Source organism: Rhinichthys klamathensis, unplaced genomic scaffold (assembly GCF_029890125.1).
Source record: "Rhinichthys klamathensis goyatoka isolate OS25496 unplaced genomic scaffold, OSU_Roscu_1.1 h1tg000359l_1, whole genome shotgun sequence".
In the NCBI taxonomy this organism is placed as follows: domain Eukaryota; kingdom Metazoa; phylum Chordata; class Actinopteri; order Cypriniformes; family Leuciscidae; genus Rhinichthys; species Rhinichthys klamathensis.
The window spans coordinates 623,508-628,759 of record NW_026606868.1 but is presented as its reverse complement, the minus strand read 5'-3'; positions in this window follow the sequence as shown (position 1 = coordinate 628,759).

The window sequence follows — 5,252 nt, the reverse complement described above, 5'->3', positions numbered from 1 at the left end:
CTGGCTGCAGTGGAGAAACACACAGATCAGGGTCATCTGACAAGTGTTGGATGTGTACGCAGGCTTTTTCTCTCCTCTGCTCCAGATGTTAATGAGTATCACACAGACTCTCATTGTTCCTTTCTCTGAAAGACAGACCAGGAATGCCTGAAACCAGTAAACCTCAGATGATGGAGGCAACTTCACATTTTTGTGTGGCCTTCAGGTGAAAAAACATAATTTTCCAACCCACACAGTGTGTTTTTGTTGATGAAGCAGAAGAATTAAGATGCTCATTTGATGTCTCCCAGGAACCAGTCAATGGATGTGATATGTAGACTCGAAAAAGTTTATATTTCATTGCACTAGATAGAAAATAGCCTTTCAAACCAAGTGGCACCTGCAAACATACTGTATGATGACAGAGCTCTTTTCTCAACCATCGTGTGTATTTTATTACATTTACATCAATGAACATGATCCACTAATGTTTGATAACCAGAAACTGAAAAATACTTTTTTGTCTCAATTTATATGTATTAGTATTAAGATACCATTTTTATTAATGCTTTTAATTAGTTTTTATCTTTATTTTTTATCTTTTAATCTTACTAACAGTTTTAGTAATTTTGTTGAGTTTTTTGTCTTTTAATATGTATTAAGTTTTAGTTATGAGTCAAACTAATTAAAAATGTGAAATATTTATTTGGCAAATGGGTGAAATAAAATAAGTTTTTGTATATTTTAATCTTATTTCAGGTACTTTTTAAATGGTTTTAGTTCATTATAATAACCCTGTTACACTACATGGTTATTTAAATCTGACTAGACTATTTAGGTTGTACTGTCAGTCATAAATGTTTGCATTGGTATGACCAGTCAGTTTTAGCCTTATAAACTAAGCTGACCAGTTTGCATGGCCGGAACAGAAAGAGGAAGTGGAATGAGCCATAGTTTGTGCTATCTTTCTCTCTCTCTCTAACCTGGGTGCACAATGACAGCTTTGTCACTAAACTCCCCCAGCACTGACCCACGGGCAGCAGTGAGCATGCAAACACGAAAAGGAAACAAGCAGTTGGAGGAGAAGCGCTATAATGGAATTCAAGCATTTGTCAGTGTGCTTTGCATTGTGCTGCTCCATCAATGGCTTTCTGTCATCCACAACTGTGTGTTCACAAAAGCATGTCTAGGTGACCTTTGTCTCACTCTGACTATAATCTCATTCACTCACTGCAGTCTTCTAAATTAGTTCTAATTTCAAACACTCTTAAAGTCACCGTGAAATCAAGACAATTCTTATTTTTGTTTTTATTGGAACATTGCAATTTTATATGTACACATCATTACTTAAAAAAAATATTCATGTACCTTCGTAATCTTATACAAAAAAAACGTCCCCCTCCTCTTGCAGCGGCATCTCTTCTCTTCTCTGATGACGTGTTTACTGGCACAAGAGCAGGGCAACCAATCCCTTACATGAAATCACGTGGCAAATCACATCAATTTCTTATGGGCATAATCAAGTCCAGCCCTACATTTTGTCTTGTTCGAGAAAGCCGTTTCACTCGGATATGCACGTCACAATAGTGACTAAACTATCGCAACTTCCATTTCATTTATTGTTATTTATTTAAATCTACCATGCATGCATGCAGATATACACCTGTCTTGATAAAACAATTCTCACCCCTCTCTCACCCCCAAACTGCACGAACTGACACCCAGGCTCACCCTTTAACCTAATGTTAACCCAGCCCCTGGGAAAGTAGGGTTTGAGTCAAGGTTGTGCAGTTCCAATGATGCATACGCTCTCAGTTGCAAGAGACAGTGGTTGACAAATTATAGACTCGCCCCAGAGAATAACCGTCTTGCCTAACTCTGATGTCAAGCCCAGGCTTGATATATTGTGACTCAGCACCCCCACTTCCCCCTTCATATATCGTTTTGCTTTGGCTCCCATATCTTTTGAACCACCAAACAAGTTCTAGCAGCATTATATGACTGTGTTCATGGAAATCTGATTATTCGAAAGAGTAGGTTGCGTGTATACTGTTCAAAAGTTTGGGGTTGGTATGATGTTTTGAAATTAATTCTTTTATTGAGCAAGGATGCATTTAACTGATCAAAAGTGACAGTTAAGACTTTTAAATTGTTACAAAAAGCGTTCTATTTCAAGTTAATGCTGTTCTTTTGAACTTTCATTTAAAGAATCCTGAAACGAAAAACGTGTCACGGTCTGTACAAATAATTTAAGCAGCACACCTGTTTTCAACGTTGATAAGAAATGTTTCTTATTATCAGCACCAAATCAACATATCACAAAGATTTCTGAAATATTATGTGACACTGAAGAGTAATGGCATCTGAAAATTAAGCTTTTCCATTACAGGAATAAATTAAATTTTAACATTACATTTGTAAAATATATTAAAATAGAAAACATTTCATACTGTGTATCAATTTTCCACACTGATACTACTTTAACCAGATTTTTTTTTAAATAAATGTTTTTTTTAAATAAAAAGCATATGAGATTTTTTTTTTAAATCTTACCGCCCCTTACATTTTTGAACAGTAGAGTTATAGTATGGACTACTTTTATGGTGTTTTTGTGTGTTCCATGAAAAAAAATTGACATGAGGCTAATAATGATTTAATTTTTTTAAATTTAGACAAACTAATGATGATAAGTTTAGACAGCTCTATATAGATGAATGAGTGTAATTGTAGACTGAGAGGTGTGTCGTCTAGGTGTTATCATCAACACCAAGGCAGATCAGTTATGTGTATAACCAAACACGTTACTTCACTCTCTCTGTATGGACAGTAGCAGGTTAATCGAGCTTTAACCAACATGAAGCGTGACAATTGTGTACATGTGACACAGCGCAGACCAGGTTCACTTTATCTGGAGTCAGACTAAAGTCAAACACTATGATTCAATAAGATGATAGAAGAGCTTTTCAGGTGTCCAAAGCAATGTGAAAATTCAGAGAACTCTGCAAGAGTTTGGCCTTTTTTATGCCTCTTTATTAAAGTAAACTACTATTTTACTGTATTTACTCACCTTTTGAATGTGTCAGAAATTTTGATGAGAGAGAAAGAATTCTCTTTTCATTGCACGTTTTGTTCCCTTTTCATGTGTATGTGTGTGTTTTGTGTACATAGTTAATAACTTGAATAATAGAAATAACAGAACTTTGTTTGAGTTACAGCCGTTGACAACTCCTGACAGGAGCATCTCTGGGCAGTTTTACACCCCTTTTATCAGTAGGAATTCTATTCTTTGCAATCGAGTCTGCAGTCCCTGCTGATGCGCTGACTGATAAGACTGGCTATCTTTACACATTCCTCTATGAATAGCCATTTCATTCTCTGTTTGGTCATATGTTCATTGTCTGCCGCTAGTTTGAGATTCTCATAGCAGATTGGCACTGACTTCTGATCAGATAAAGTTCTGGAGAGTGACTGTGTCATTCACTCACATGCAAAGTCTGCAGTTTAAAAACACACCTGCTCAGGTTTTACAGCACCAAACGTTCTGCATCACTGATTTATATTGCTCTGAACACCCTGAACGAATTGGAGTTTTTTCTGCATGTGCTCATCTACAAGCACATTAAATAATAACCAAAAGAAATCAAAAAGAAATAATAAAATAATGAAGTCAAAAAAATATTTAAATTAAAACATTTAAAATTGGAATTAAGTAAAAAAGAAACATTGCAATGAAACCAATTTCATGGAAAAAAATATTGCAATATAATTAAATTCAACTTTAATCTATAAAATCCATGTAAGTGATGATCATTCATTATCTTTTTAAAAATCGGTTGCATGGTTTTGAGTATTTTTATTTGAATATTTTTACTTTTCTTTTTTTAAGTTTATTCTGATGATTTTATTTTCAACATTTTATTATTGTTTTCTTTTCTTTGTTTTGTTGACATTTCATGAAAGTTTAGACTCTAAAGTTTAGACTTTATTTAAAAATAAAGGGTTCTTCATTGGCATCTGGTTCTATGAGGAACCTTTAACATCCATGGAATATTTCCATCGCACAGCATGTTCTAATGGAAAAATGTTCTTCTCACTTAGGAAAAAAAATTGTTCTTTAAGAACTGTTCACAAGGTTTTTTGGGGAACCACAACTGGTTCTTCTATGTCATTGCTGCAAAAACCACCTTTTGGAACTTTTATTTTTGAAAGAGTGTAGGCAGCACTGGGACTATATATCACAGTTTGAAGTTTCTCCCCAGCACTAAAACAGCACCTGCTTTGCTTTGGCCCACATCTACATCTAATGATTCTGCCACACAAATGAAAATAAGTAGCATCATTTCATACATTTTAATTATGATTCCAGTTTTGCAATTATCATAGTTATAATGGTGTAAATTCTTTTAGTAGCCTATCTTCTCTGTCCTGATGTCAAACCTCTGATTGTAAACTTGCTGATGGCTGACATTTTTGCGGAAAAATTTTTGGCCGTGCATTTCCATGTGACAGTCACACATCTAGATAGACATCTCTTTCTCTCTCGCTCACACATGAATGGAATTCACTTAAACGCTCACTTATAGCTCCTTGAAGCAATTTTCATTCAGAGTGCCAGCAGAATGCACATGACGAGTGGAGGATTGCACAACTTTGAAAAAGAGAACAGAGGGGAAAGTCTTAGATTATTTATAATTTAACATATAATAATTGAACTCTCCTTCTCCCTTTTTGCTGTATATCCCGCTGTTTATTTCAACTAGAAGCTATGTATGTATCTGTTATGTAACAGGCAGGTCTTGTCATGTTCTTATCTTGTGGGATCTTGGCTGGCGTCTCATGAAGCTGTTCCTGTTACCTATATGTTCCCATAGATAACCCCCCCCCCCCCCCTCTATACTCACTTATCATTTGATTTTGTTATCTCACAAAGATGAAGTGGAAAGATCAGGTGACACACACTCACACTTCACAGCATACTGCATACATGGCATGCTTGTAGCAGTTTTGGCAGGAATTTGTTTTTTGGGACAGGGCAGGGGAAGGGGGTCTTATGCAATGCTTGAATATTCCTCATTGTGCTATAGCACGGATGGGCAACGTTGGTCCTGGAGGGCCACTGTCCTACAGAGTTTAGCTCCAACCCTGCCTGTAACTTTCTAGTAATCCTGAAGACCTTGATTAGCTTGTTCAGGTGTGTTTGATTAGGGTTGAAGATAAACTCTGTAGGACAATGGCCCTCCAGGACTAAAGTTGCCCATCCCTGTGCTATAGAG